The following is a 15,978-nucleotide window of genomic DNA, read 5'->3' as shown; positions in this document are numbered from 1 at the left end:
AAAGGTGTATTTTTTGTATTTAAAAAGGATCCCATTAAGTCATATGCTTATTATTAAGTTACTTACTCTGAACCCCTTCTTTTAATCCTTCCAATATCAAAATGTTTGTGTTGTCAATACGTTACCCAAACTAACAAATGTAATACCTACACAATGAAGATATACTAAGAATTTTCATTTGTTTTCTAAGAAGTTCCTGTATGTTTTGTAATTTGTTTTTAATATGAGAACAAACAAATTGTGGAAATAAATGAGTGTGTTTGACACACAAAATCATAAACCTGGAAAAATGAAGGGGCCTATTACGATCTTGGTCGTAAAACCCTCAACCTTAGGTTGGAGGCTTTACGACCAAGATCGTCAGTTTCAATTCCAGCCGGCTGATTACAATACAGCCGGTCTGAATTGAAACCAGCTGGTCATTCCGGCTGGCTTCTGATGGAGTCAAGGAGCCTGTCGGCCAGTCGGAACTGTCCCGTAATCCATATGGACGGTGCTCCGGATTACGATGCATGGTTTCTGGCACGCAGGACAGCCTGTTGGAAATCTAATCTAAATTGTACCTTTGTATAAGGGTTAGTTTACTGGCAAAAATGATGTATCAGCCTGATTGTAAGAAATTGGATTATTTGTTAAAAGGGGTGAGAACCCACTTCACAGAATAATCACAATCCATGTCAGGGTAGATCCACTTAAGTCACTAAATAAACCTGTGTTTAACCCACTGGTAGCTTGCCCCAAAAGCAGTCAGGTTTAACTTAGAGGCAATGTGTTAAATATTTATACAGTACCCAAGCAGTAATAAAGTGAAAACACAGCACAAGAATAATCCTCAACCAATTTAGAAGAATAGAGCAAATTTTAATAAATAAAATGACACCAAAATGACAAAAATACAATGATTTAAATTGGAGTTATGAGTTTTTTTGCAACGTTTATTTATTGATGTATTTAGTAAACAACAGCATAGAGCAATGTTGGCAAGCAATAGTGATTCCATTCAACCAACGTGAACTAACCTTGAGTTATATAGCACTCAACCAATATGACCACAGTAGTAGGTGAAGTCTGTCGGCTTTGGGTGCTTTATTCTCCACGCATCCAGCAGGTCATAGAGCTCCATAATTTTACTGAGAGCCATAGCTGCAAAGGGAGTCGGATGGTGAGTCTGCGTAAAAAACAGTCCCTTTATGTGGATAAGGTCAAGTTGAAGTCCCCACCCCATATCATAGGCAGAGCTCGGTTCACCCAAAAAGTCTGAGGTATCTGTGTTTGGCCTGTAGATATTAAGGATGACCAAAAGCATGTTATGAATGTGTCCTACTAAAAGTATCCACCGGTCTTGGGTGTCCGCTTGCCAGGCTTGCAGTGTAAATGGCACAGTGTTGCGTATAATGATCCCAACCCCACAGGAATAGGAGGTGTAAGACACAAAATACCAGCACTGTCCCCATGGGGGTGCAAATGCGGGCTGTGTGCCAGGCGATACATGCGTTTCTTGTAGAAAAATAATTCCCGCCCGTGTCTCATGAGATAGGCTTGTAACTGTTGCGATTTCTATGGGTTGTTAAGCCCATGTACATTCCACCTGATGAGCGTAACTGTCCTAGTGGCTTGTTTGTGTACCATGTGTTTATAATCAATCGAAGGTGTCTATATAATGGTGTATTGGCTAATATATCTCCATATTGTGTCCCTTGCAAGTATGTGAGAGGGTCAACATCTAACACAGCAATAAACCCACAGCTTCCCTTCCACCCACCTCCCACACCAACAATATACGTCGGCGGAAGAACCGTCCCAAAACGGAAACGTAAGAATACCCATGCTACATTGTTCATAACTGTAGCTGTGTGCTAAATGCTCGGGGGAGCCTGAGAGATCCTTAGAGGTGTCCATAACTGTGTTAGCAAATACATCATCAACCCCTTACATAAGTCGACATCTTTAGGTGTCGGGGAGGGCTTGAAACAATTTCCACCCGCTGTCAGTTACCATATCTGCTCCGTCTACATAGGTGTGGTGGCTATGATCATTGAGAGAGTTAAAAAAGCAAAAGCAGCCTCAATAAAATTCCAAACGAGCAGTGCCCCATATCTGATCAAAGGCTGCCTTGAAATTGTATACCCACCCGGGAGCAAGCAAATCAAACAGTGTTTAACAGAGCGCGCTGTGGTGTCCGAGGGGGTTCATTACTCCCTCTCCACAGTTAGAACTCGTCATTGTGAGGTGAGGGCTGTCTCCAGCTCCAGCTGGGCCAATGGGGATCGTCCCCATGTTTGCACCAGGTGGGTTGCAGGTTTCCAGGAAGTCTAGCACTGCTTCCGGTTGTGTGAAAAAATGGACCCCTGCGAGCTAATTCCACCCTCAGTTTGGTCGGGTACAACATTGAATATTTAATCAACCATTTGCATAGCTGCTTTTTTACTTTGAATAATAATAGCTGTGCTTCCTGGACCATAGGAGTGAAGTCCGGATAGAAGGCCACCCGAGAATTTCCATATTGTAAATCTGGTTGGGATCTGTTGAAGCACAGTATGGTAACCTTGTCCTGGTAATTCAATGAGTGAGCTATGATCCGTCGCAGGTGCTGCCCCGGTTTGGGCACCAGTGATCTATGGGCGTGCTCCACAATGACGATGGAGGAGAATGCCTTTTTGACGAAGAACGATCATTTTTTCCATTAACAATTCCATGTTGGGTGTCTGTTCCATCTTCCATCGCCATGATCTACACATAAGTCCTGCATGAGCAGCCTTCTAAATCATAATTTTTAAGCTTTATCACAGCAAGGTCCTTGGAGAGAATGGCCAGTTCACGAACGTGTTCACAGGTGGAATCCTCCATTTCTGAGATTCTTGCTTCTGCTTCCATTAGTCTGGTGTCCTGTTTATCCAAGGGAACCTTAAAATTATCCATCCGTATCATGAGGTGATTGATCTTGGTGTCGATAGTTTTCAGGCTCTCTTTCAGTTCTCTGAGCAACCCAGCCACTTCTGAGTCAGCAGGCTGTGTGGGTGCCTGTTGCGATTCATTCACTTGGCTGGCACCAAGTCTTTTAGCAAATTGATGCTTTGACTGTTTTTGGTCCGCTTTCCCCATGATTACGCTATAGTCTGGGTAAGAATGTTGTACTACCCTTGCGACCCTCTGTCCAGCTGTCAAATACCAGCACCCAGCAAGTCAGTCGTTAGTTGGTACTACAGCAGTCCCAGTGGACAGTGATGATGTATTCCGCGTGAAGGCGCCAGATTGTCCCCACCTCCTGATCATTTATGCCCTCAGCACCCCATTCCCATGCAGGTCATATAGTAGCCAGGATCCTCACCAAGCAACTGTTTGAGATGGTCGTCCTCTGTATTCATTGTGCCTCCACAGGATGCTGGTCATAATGCTGCACCTCTGTTTACAAACAAGTGATTTTAGCGCCCTGCATCAGCAGATACCAGTCAGGAAGATAGCCCAGGGTGCGGGGGCTGCAATGGCCTCCAGCATTCTGTCCCCAGCATCCGCTCCGCCTACAGGATTACCCTCCTGCGTGCAGCTGCCACAAATCAACAGGGTGACAGGCAGGGATCACAGGCCGGGCCTCACACACAGCCGCTCCTCGGGCTCAATAGGCCGCAGCCCAGCCCCTTCCACTGATATGCTGTTAGTGAGTGCCCCACAGCGGGGGTGGAGGGGAAGGGAAGGTTGTAGCAGCCTGCGGGCCATGCCCACTGCGGGCCCAGGGACTGCTTCTCGCACCAACGTCTGTGGCTGCCTCAGCACTCACCCAACGCACCTCCATTGCCCACTCCTGAGCACCAGTCACTAGGGCAGCCTGACACAAGTCTTCGATTGGTCCTGGGCGTGTTGGCAGCCACGGAGCTCCACCAGCATCCCTCGCATACCTCTGGCCTCTCTCCGCTGGGCTCAACCGTGGTCCTATCCCCCACTCTAGGCTGCAGACAAAATCTCCCACGCAAAGTGTGGCGGATAGGGATCCTTCTGAGATGCAGTCAAAACACAATTCTGGACAAATGCCTGGAATTTATGTAGCGTATTCATTAGGTCTTGTCTGAGAAAGAACATGCTCTATTGCTTGCAGAAATCTTCTGTTTCTTAAAAAAACTAAAAAGGGCTTTGGGCCCGTCCATTATTTATCATTGGCTGGCTTCATTGTCTCTTTTATTTGCTTGCTTATTATTGGTGAATGTGTGTCACCTTCAGTTTGTCTTGGTGTGTGTTTTGCTCTGCTTGCGTAGGGATTGTGGTACTTTTTATTTTGTTCCTTTCAAAATTACTTGGTTATGGGTTGGTGAGAATTCTGGAGCATGCATAGTACTTTATATCGTAAAGCTATTTTTGCAAAGCATGCAAACAAGTAATAAATCACTTTACACTATCAAGTAATTTTCACACTACAATGTTGTCTCTGAGCAGTAAGCATGGAAACTTAAACCTTTTGAAAACACTGCTTGTTTGATGATGAATAGAACAGCCTCTAAATTACAAAACAGGTAACCAACAAACATACTTTTTGGGCACCAGCCGCTTTGACAGATTGTGGAACCATAAACACAATCCCTTCCTTTAACTGTTGCCAGACAGCATGTGGTTTTAAGAACAAGCGTTTGCTGCTGTGTTACATTTACTTATTTGTTGGTTACCTGTTTTAGAATTTAGAGGATGTTTTATTAATCATCAAACACATTCTATTTTCAATGGTTTTATGTTTCACCCTTATCTCCATTTACCTCTACCCACCCCTGAACCCTAAAATCACCCTTACCTCTACCCACCTGTACCCTAAAATCACCCTTACCTTACCTTATATCTACCAACCTTGAACCCTTAAATCACCCATACCTCACTTTATCTCTGCCCACCCCAAACCCTAAAATCACCCTTGTTTCAATTTACCTCTACCCATTCCTAAACCTTAAAATCACCCTTACCTCTACCCACCGAATCTTTTAAAATCACCAATACCTCACTTTCCCTTAACCCAGCCCAAACCCTAAAACCATCTTTACCTCCCTTTACCCCTACCCATTCCTAAACCTTAAAATCTCCCTTAGCTGCATTTACCTCAACCCACCCTGAACCCTAAAATCACTCTTACCTCCCTTTACCTCTACCCACTCCAAACCCTAAAATCACCCTTGCCCCATTTTACCTCTACCGATTCCTTTAATAAAAAAAAAGATCTTTATTGAGATTTGTTAAGAGACAAGACAATGTTGCATTCATTAATCAGAGTGTGGAACATTTCAACGTATTAGTCTCAAGATCAATTAAACTGTCAAATCCCAACAACATCCCCCCACCTTCCCTGCTGCTCTCATGTAGGGTTACTCCATAGATAATAAGAGTTAACTGTTAGTAGGTTTAGCATTAGTCGATATTCAAAAGAGGGAAAGAAAGGAGTAGTGAGAAAAAGAAATGGGAAAAGTCGGCATGTCAGTTTTGTGTCCCCCCCCTTCACTCGGCAACACCGCATGGAGGGTTGTCTACCGCGGGGGTGTCCCCTGTGGGTTCTTTAAGATCGGTGATCATAGCTGCCCACGCCTGCAGGTCGTCTATTAGTTTGTTGTCTTTACGAAAATGTTTCATACAGGGCTCTTCCACCATCGCCCATTCTATAACATCTCGTTACCAGTTAGCATATTTTGCGGAACCAAGCTCAGCCATCAGATAGCAATCCAACACTTAGCGAGTAATAGAGGAGAATACACTTCCTGCTGAATTAATTTCGAAAGGTAGAGGGAACCAAGCCCACTAGTACTTGCTTCATTGTTAAGGGAATGATCCACCCAGTGGCTTTGTTGACGTTCTCAACTATCGCTTCCCAGTAGGGTGTCAGGGAAGGGCAGGACCAAACCATATGTATAAAATACACCTCAGTGTGCACACACCGTGCACAGTTGTCGCTGCGTGTGGTGTAAATAGCATATAGGGATTTTTGTGAGAGATAAGTTTGATGATCTTAATTATATTGTATTAATTTAAATCTAGCATTTGAGCTGACTATTTTCACACCTTCATGAACTTTTATCCAGTCCTTTATGGGCATAGGATCATCTAGCGCTTCCTCCCATTAGGCCTGAATTTGATGGACAGGATTAGGGACGTCCGCTCTGAGGGTCTTGTGAATGTGAGATACGAATTCCTGTCCTCTTGCCATATTTAACAACGTCACCAGAGTTTCAGAGGGAACCGGTGCATCTGCAAATGACAGCCAGAGCTCCTGGGCAGTTGCCAAGAGCTTTGCGTATTGTACGAAGTGGCCTCTTTCCAGGCTGAAGGATGTCTAAGCATCTTCCCAAGTGATAAATCGACCAGCTGGATGAAGGTCCCCTTGAGAGTGACAACCGACATCTTTCCATTTTTGGACGGACATGGAGTCCGCTATTTTTAAAATGGGTTGGAGAGACCATATAGACATATCTGGGGCGTACGGTGCTCTGTGCAGTATCCTCTTGACCGCTCCCTCCCAGACCCCACAGACCAAGAGTATCGGAAATGACACGTCTGGCAGCACTCTGAGCTCATCATAAAAAGAACTGGAAGAGGGTTGATTCCATAGGAGTCCTGAAGGAGTCTTTTCTCCCATTTATCCTCAGGGTCCATCCACTGGACCACGTGCTGGAGGTGAGGAGTCATATGATACGGTTCCAACTGGGGAACCTCAAGGCCTTCCTGCCCCCAAGTACTTTTAAGAGTGGAAAGGCCAACCCTTTTCCATTTGATGGCCCAAAGCAATTCCACCAGCAGTCAGTCAAGGGCTGTGAAACATCATAGGGGAATTGGGTAGATGGGCCCCTGGAGGATATAGAGGCATCTGGGTTATATGATCAATTTAGTGACCGCAACTCTGCCCATCAAGGAAAGGGGGAGTTCTTTCCCGAAGTGAACAGAGGATCGTGGACCCTCTATTACTCTCCCTATATTCAAATCTAGGAAGGACTGAGGGGAGTGGGCTAGCCTGATCCCCAAGTATCTTACATCCTCAGTGGTCCAGGGAAGTCTCGTTCTCAGTGGCATGTTTGTCAACTCGCCCAGTGGGAACAGGGAAGATTTTGTTGGGTTGACTCTAAGGCCAGATAGCTCATCCAATTCAGAAATGTTTGCAAGGAGGATCGGGCCTGAGTTTTCAAGGTGGGTTAAATAGATTAGGGTGTCAGCGTAGAGGGAACCCATGTGGGTGGTCTCTCTCTTTGTGATTCCCCAAGGACGTAGTACGTGCAGAGTTTCTCAGCTATGGGCTCCATTGCAAGCGCAAAGAGGAGGGGCGATAGTGGACACCCCTGCCACGTTCGCCATGCAGAGGTGTCAAGTGCCAAGGCATTTGACACCTCTCTCCAAGATCTCACCCTAGCTCAGGGGGATGAATGTAGTAATTGGACCCACTGAATGAAGTTGGGGCCATGCCCATTTTTGAAGTACCTTCCACAAATAGGACCAATCTCGGGAGTCGAACACTGGTTAAATATCTAAAAGAGTGAGGGCACTAGGGGGTCTGTTGCACTTGAGGGGCATGGAATGCCAGGGCGAGGCGCCTAAGGTTCTAGAGGGTGCTCCATTGAGAAATAAACCCCAATTGGTCAGGGTGGACCAGTGACAAGAGGTGGGGGAGTGACACGCCACGAGGATTGTACTAAGGATTTTAACATCAACATTTAGTAACAAGATTGGGCGATAGGAAGAAGCCTCCAGGGGGTCCCTACCCAGTATCATTATTATAAGGTCTTCTTGCATTGTGTTTGGTAGCGAGCTGCTCCGGAGTGCCTACCGATACACCTAGTAATTTATCAGCCATGTGATCCGCATAATGGCAGTAAAATTCAGCTGGAAGCCCATCAGTATCGGGGATTTGGCTGTTTTCATATTTCTAATCGCTGCAAGTATTTCCTCCCGAGCAAGAGGGCTATTCATCTGTATAGTGAAAGCAGGTTCTAAAACTGGGAGCTGTGAATCCACCAGAAAACTTCACCACTACCGATTCCTAAACCTTAAAATCACCCTTCCCTCTCTTTACCTCTACCCACCCGAACCCTAAAATCACCCTTACTTCTTGTTACCTCTACCGTTCACGGTACCCTATAATCATCCTTACCTCCCTTTTCCTCTACCCACCCCTAAACCCTACAATCACCATCTTCTCCCTTTATTTCTACCCACCCCGAAACCCTAAAATCATTCTTTCCTACTTTTACCTCCACCCATCCCGGAACCCTAATTCGCTTTTGCCTACCTTTACTTCTACCCACCCCTGAACTCTAAAATTACCCATTCCTCCTTTTACATATACCCATCCCTAAACCCTAAAATCACGCTTACCTCCCTTTACCTCAACCTACCCCTGAACCCTAAAACCACCCTTACTTCCATTTACCTCTACCCTTTCCAAAACCCTAAAATTACCCTTACTTTCGTTTACCTCTACCCATCCCTAAATTATAAATCACCCTCACATTTCTTTACCCCGACCTACCCCTGAACCCTAAAATCACCTTACCCTCCTTACCTCTACCCACCCCATAACCCTGAAATCTCCCTTACCTCACTTTACCGCTACTCAACCCCTAAACCCTAAAAGTTACTGCCTCCGAGCACAGACTAAAGCTCTCAATATTTCCCAATCTATTCATCCAGCCTCTACTTTACCCTTGGAACCCCTGGGAGGATCAATTTTATTTGCTGAAGCGGTGGTCTGGAGATAGCTTAGTAGTAGACTGTTTACCTGATTCTAGTGCCTATCAAGCGTACCTAATCTAGCATTATTTCACTTGCAGATGTTGTTACTTCCTTTCTTCTTTCAAATGACCCTGTCATTACTTTCCATTCTCTGCATGCCTCTGAAACAACAAGTGTTTGCTTAAATCTCTATTATTGTGTTTCTTTAAATAGCCCTCACCGCATTTCAAACATCACAACCCCTCCATTGAAAGCCACATTTCTGCAACCTTACAATATCTAATTTCCTGTATGTGATCTATTATTCACACCAGCCATCTGCATGAACTCACATTCTCACTCAGGGAGCACCCATCCTGGCTACATGACCGCACCCATCCAGAATTATTTCTCCCGACCTAATAGACTAGTCAGACAGCTATCAAATGACAACCTACTTGACCCCCTAGACCCCTGTATAACCCTACCCCGGCCGCTCTTAGTCGACCCGCCACCAAAATCGAGACTATTAATTCCCACCCCTTCAGGTCTTCCTGCCCCAATACTAGGTTTATGAACAAATCAAACCTCACTCGAGGTTCCCCTCTCATTCGCCTTCTGATAGGACCACCTCTAACACATCCCTGAAATGTGCACTACTAAACTTCCGCTCATCGTAAAACACACGGCTGACATAGCTGCTCTTATCCTCGATCAGGATCTAGACATTCTCATTCTCACGGAATCCTGGTTAAACGCCTTCTCTGGTCCCTCTTTGGACACCCTGGTCCCTCCTAGCTATGGCATTATTAGACTAGACTGCAAAGGATGGATAGGGGGTGGCTAAGCCTGTTTAGACAGATTCTCACTCTTTGTGAAACAGACACATGCCACATCTTTGCCCACCTGTGAATACCTCTTGATCGATATCGCTAAAACTAGCAACTCAAAGTGCTCCCTCCACGCGTTCTATCACCCTATCGGTGGTACTCACTCATTCACGGAAAAGGTCCATTCACTGAAAAGGCCATGGAGATGATGTCCTCGAACCTTGACGATCATACCAACCATGTCTTCCTGGGTGGCTTCAACATTCACTGGAACAATCCCACTAACCCACTGGTGAACTGTTTTAAATCCTTCCTGCTTGACCTCAACCTAATACAAGTCTGCAATATCCTGACACATAAGAAAGGAGCCACCCTTGACCTAATCATTGCTAAAGAGAACACCGTACAAGTTGATTCTATTCTCTTGGTGCGACTGGACTGACCACCACTGTGTCACCTTCTCCCTAAATATAGAGGCAATCACCTCCAAAGGCCAACCAAAGACCATACTCTGGATCCGTGACACCAGAAACATTAACTCACACACTTTCTCAACGATCAACAGTGAGACCCTTCTCCCGCCTCCCACCATGACCCATGCCCAAGACCTCACGGTTAACTATTTTAATTCCATGTCCAAAATCATGGTCACCATAGCCCTCAAGCAACTAAAAAGAATCCCCTCCAAACTATCCACCCCTGGCTCAACAGTAACCTTAACAAAGCGTGGAGACACACTCCCTCTCCAGGCAAATTAGGAATGCCAAAGCAGCCTTCTTGCTAATCCAACTAGACACTGCTTCTAATAGGCCCAAGAAACTGTTTGAAATTATCCGAAACCAATCATCTTGCAGGAGCGACCTTGCTCCCACTAACAATATAACACCTGTTGACTGGGAAAACTTTGTCTGCTTTTTTGCTGAGAAAACATTGCACATCACCAACGACATCCAGATTGCACTCACTCTACTCCTGCACCAACCCCTCCACATGGGTAATGAAGCATGCTCATATAATTGCCCTATCTCACCCCAAAACAACGCCTCCTGGTCTAGCTTCATGGACCTTGATGAGATCAGCACTCTCAACCTTTTGACCTCCTTGAAATACCCAAACCACTTCGCTGATCCAGTCCCCTCCAAATGGGTTCATTCACTTCCTACTCCCACTATGAACCAGGGTAATCAATGCCTCTCTCACCCAAGGATCCTGACCCGACTGGCTCAAAATTGGTCCGGTTACCCCCATCCTTAAGTAAACCTACTCTGAACTGTCAGACCCCAACAACTACCAACCCATTTCCAGCATCCTCACTCTGGCCAAACTCCTAGAGAAATGTGTACACTTGCAGCTCCTCTGTCACATTGAACAATGTCTACTTTTTGACCACTGTCAATCCGGCTTTCTTACGGGCCATAGCACCGAGACTGCCATGGCCATTGAGACCGAAATTGACCACAGTTTGCCCTCCCCTTTTATAGTTTATAAAAATGCACAGATGAGTGCCTCAGACCACGCCCCCTTACACCTCTGATGCCAGGCTATAAAGCCGGTCTGTCAGCGCGTACGAGCAGCCACTGAGATCGAAATTGACCACTGCTATTCATTTCCTTGTAAGCACTAGTGTGTGTCGGAAGGTGCCTGGCTCCCACTGTTTGTCTTTACTGCCATCTTGGAAGTGCGGTTTTCATGTTTATGAGTCACTTTTTCTCATTATGTATTTGCCTTCTTCTTTACTTTACCAGTAGTTATGCTCAACGGTGAAGCCTGTGATGCATAGCGGGGGTTGCTGGACCCCAGTTCGTGTTCTGTCCCTTTTGTAGCTTTTAAAACACTCCAAGGAGCGCCTCAGACTACGCCCCCTTACACCTCAGATGCCTGGCTATAAAGCTGGCCTGCCCGTGCCGCTGACACTCCTAAGGCAAGCCCGTCTGCGCCCGTCCGCCTTCAGACTATGTTTAGCGCCAGCCCCCCTGCCAGTTTTACAGCAGTCTCTGAGAACTTAGTCAGATACTCAAGGGACACACCACTCCATCTTAATCTTCCAGGTAAGACCTGCACCGGCCCTCAATTAGACCGACAATATGTTGATAACGATCTGAAATGCCCTGTTTGTAAGCTATCTCCTCCCAATTTCACTACTCACTCCCACACACCGGGTAATAGGGCTGCCAATACAGTAACTCTCAGGTACTGCGGCACCCTCATTAATGCCAGATCCTTAGTAAAAACTCAATTGAGTTTGCTGAATTCATGGAGTTTCAGAGCCTAGATTTGGCCTTTACCACTGAAACCTGGGCTGACACCCTCTCAGACCCGGATTTTATTTGGCCCTAATTAAGAGTTTCAAGGTCTTTAGACAAGACCGCATAGGGAAAAGAGGTGGTGGCCCGCTATCATTTATTGGGACCATTTCAAAACCTCCTTTAAAGCTATATCCGCTGCCCTGAGCTGAAGCCTTTTTAGATCGAATTTAACAGCCATTACTTGTTTGATGGACTGTTACCCTATTGCCCCCCCCAGGATCCAAAGTTGAATTTAATCAGACCATAGGTAACATATTGGAACTGAAACCCAACTCATCCGACTTTACTATTCTTGGGGATTTTAACCACCATTTGGAAAACCCTTTAGATAAAGACTCTAACAGCCTGATAGATCTAATGGCTTGTGCGGGACTAGTACAGGTAGTTCAGGGTCCCACTCACGACACAGAGTATTTACAAGATGGGATTTTTATGGACAATTTACAGTTTAAATGGCTGTTGCACCGTCCTCTAACTTGGTCGAACCACCGGGCAGTCATGTTTGAAATAGGGGAAGTACTGATTGAACTGAATATCACCCACCCTATTGCACCTTCAATTTGACGTCCCTGGCATTTTCTTAACGTTGAGAAGGTAAGAGTTTGTCTTAGGCTCATATGATACCAGAGACTCTGTCAAATGTTGATACTGCTATTTACTATTACAATCAGTGGCTAGACACCTTGTTAAACCAGTTGGCCCCACTCAAAAGTCATCATAAACGTAAGTCTAATCCATCTGAGCTCTGGATTAACGAAAGTCTACGACTTCAAAAACAGGAATGCCAGAGATTAGAAAGAAAATGGAGATTAGATTACAAAATATGACAAGGAAAACTATAAAGCTGCTACACAAACATATAAAAAGTTAATCCAATCCGAAAAAGTTCACAATTTTACTGCCAAAATTGAAGCTGCAAAAGAATCCTCAAAATAATTGTTTGCAACAGTAAAAAACTCTTTAAGCTCCCAGAAGCGAAAAATCCCACGATCAGCCATTAGTTTTGTAATAAACTGGCGTCTTTTATTCAAGGAAAAAATAAATTCTGTATATGACTCCTTCCTAGCAGCTAGTCTGACAACAAGCTAAGAAAAGTCAGGTCCTCCTTTGGGTACAAAGTCCATAAGGAATCCATCTGATATGAAACCTCACACTGAGGCAGCAACGGTTAACCACTGCTGCTCATCTTTGATTTCTCCCCATAATATGAAAGTTAACACCTTATTTCACTTCTCTGCCTTGTTTGTAGATCAGACGCAAAAACTCCTCACACAAGTTAAATCAGGGACTCCTTGGGACATATGTCCTGCCAGAATTATTCATATGGTTCTTGAGGTCATAGCTCCGTATCTTACATGCATCTTTAACAACTCACTTAGCACAGGATATTTCCCAAGAGAGTGCAAGGTATCTTCGATCCTACCACTTATGAAAAAACCCAATTTTGATGCAAGTGACCCCAACAACTATAGGCCGATATCCCGTTTGCCATTTCCAACCAAGGTAGTGGAAAAGACCGTCAATCAGGAATTGACCAACTTTATAAATGCTAACCATATCCTGGATCCCACGCAGTTTGGATTCTGTTGTCATCACAGACCAGAGCTTGCATTAATCACCTCCACTGAGGAAATCAACAGACCATAGGTGGCGGGTGAAGCACAACCCTCATCCTACTGGATCTTTTGCCAGCGTTTGATACTGTCAACCACACTATCCTTGTTGACCAGCTTGCCTCTGTAGTAATCAAGGATAAAGCCTTAGATTTCTTGACATCTTTTCTAATAGACCGAGTCCAAGTAGTGAACCTAGGAGATTTTGTGTCCCCACCTTTCTCACTGCCATGTGGGATGCCACAGGGGTCTTCTTTGAGTTCCACACTTTTCAATCTATATGTCACCCCACTGGCGGTATTGATTAAATCCTATATTGCTTTGCCTTAGTTTCCTATGCCGTCGGTAACTGGTAATCCAGATATCACTGCAGTTAAATTTCATGACTGCATGCAGGATATAGGCAACTGGATGGGTGATAATTGCCCTAAATTAAATTAATCAAAAACCGAGGTCCTGCTTTTTGGAAATAAACCTTCCTTCTGGTCTCCCAATTGGTGGCCTCAGGAGCTTGGTACTCTTCCCACCCCAAGTGCTAAGGTGAAAAACTTGGGGGTGATTCTTGACACCAAACTTTCTTTTGAAGGCCAGATAAACCACATAACTTCATCATGCTTCTACATTTTAAAACTTCTTAGAAAGGTTCTGCCTTATATTCCACCGACACTACAAAAGTCTGTAGTCGCTGCCCTTATCACATCCAAACGGGATTACTGTAACAGATTGTTTATTAACATTCAGAAACACTTTCTGAATAAGCTTCAGATGCTCCAAAATGCAGCAGCACGTTTGCTGCTGGGCATTCCCAGACACAACTCTGCATCTCAAGCACTGGGTCAGTTACAGTGGCTCACCATTGGTAAACACATCCAGTGTAAAGGCTCTTTGCATAGCATTCAACTCTCTACATGGCATTCTTCCAGAGTATCTAGAACAACGTTTTCAATAATAAGACCTTACAAGATCTCTTCGCTCTTCCTTTAGTGGAAACCTGATTATCCCTGAAATCAAAAAAACTACATGGGGCGGAAAGAGCTTCGTACCCTGCACAGCAAAGCTGTGGCACTCACTCCCCTTAGAACTTAAGCATTAATTAAATCTCTTTGAATTCTGTAAAAGTTTGAAGACTTACTGGCACATGCATCAATATTGGCTGTTGCGATTCCTTAATTGCGATTTTTAAGGAATCGCAATTAAGGAATCGCAAAAGCCTATGCATGTAGAAATCGCTTGAAAAATAGCGATTTCTAAACATTCCTTAATTGCGACTTGCAAATTGCGAGTCGCAATTAAGGAATACCTCCCCATTCATTCCTATGGGCCATGAGGCCCCTAGGAATCAATGGGAAGACATTCTCAATTTGCGATTCTCAGTTAGAGAATCGCAAATTGAGAATGCAATTTCAAGGGTGCAAGGGTGTCAAGAAGATACCCGTTGCACCCCTGAAATCGATCTATGCATAAATGTTACACACACACATGTCCAAAGGACATGTGTGTGTGTAACCTACGACTTTGAAAAATGTACTTTAGTGCATTTTTCAAAGTTTCCGCAATTTACCATGTGGTATGATTCCACGGTAAATAGCGGGCCCAAATAGCGAAATCGCTATTTTTAAAGGCATCTTGCATTGCAGTTTAGGAATCGCAATTTGCGATTCCTTAAATGCAATCGCAATTTAAGAAATCACAAAAATTTGCGAATTCTTAAATTGCGAATAGCAAGTTGTTTCATGCATCGCAAAAGCTATTTTTGCGATCGCAAACGGCCGATTTTTGCGATTCGCTCCGTTTGCGATCGCAAAAAGCTTTGATGCATGTGCATGTTAGTTATTTAACAAATAGTACAATCTTTCTGGCCCTGCTGTATGCTGTTTCTCTCTTGGTTGTCTTAGCACCTAGATACTCCCGGGTGATAGCCATGCTCTAGAAATTGTGTTTTATTTTAACTTCACGTTGTCGACAATGCCCTGCACTCACTCAACCAAAGTGAATCTTGCCTCCTGATCTTGCTGGATCTGTCTGCAGCCTTCGACTCCATCAACCATGCTACCCTACTTGACCTTTAACTTGACTGTCTGACACCATCCTAAAATGGTTTCTCCTCCTGTCAACACTGTTCAACCTCTATATGGAGGAAAAACAGCATAGAGAGTCACTTAAAAGCAGCACAATTTTCGGTATTTATCCACTTTTAAAATAAACGCAGACAGAAAACACATTGTTTTCTGTCTGTATTTATCTGTACAAATCCGTAAAAACGGAAAACAAGGAGCCTTATTTATGCATTAGCATTTAATATTTCACAGGAAGTGGGTACTTCTTGGGTCCCTTGACTATAGAGGCTGCTTGTTCCGTATTTCTTTTAACATCTGAGAAGGTGTTCTTCCTCCTCAGCACCTAGATGCCTAAAGATTTTAAGCGTGCTACAAATAACATGTTGGTGATTAGGTAGAATGAATAGAGCCAGCCAGCCTGGAATCATGCTGTAAGACTACATCTCCAAATAGAAGAAAATGTTGGTTGGAAGAACTAAAAACATAGATTTTTTTTGTTGCATTGCCTTAA

General features: G+C 44.4%; 1 protein-coding gene across 1 annotated transcript in view; it reads left to right on the top strand.

Annotated features, from left to right (window-relative positions):
• The window catches only part of LOC146789534 (uncharacterized), a 317,842-nt gene that overhangs the window by 19,478 nt on the left and 282,386 nt on the right, over positions 1-15,978 (top strand). The window lies entirely within an intron of this gene.

Source organism: Triturus cristatus, chromosome 10, assembly GCF_964204655.1.
Source record: "Triturus cristatus chromosome 10, aTriCri1.1, whole genome shotgun sequence".
In the NCBI taxonomy this organism is placed as follows: Eukaryota; Metazoa; Chordata; class Amphibia; order Caudata; family Salamandridae; genus Triturus; species Triturus cristatus.
The sequence above is the reverse complement of the archived record's forward strand: the minus strand, read 5'-3'. Positions and strand labels throughout refer to the sequence as shown.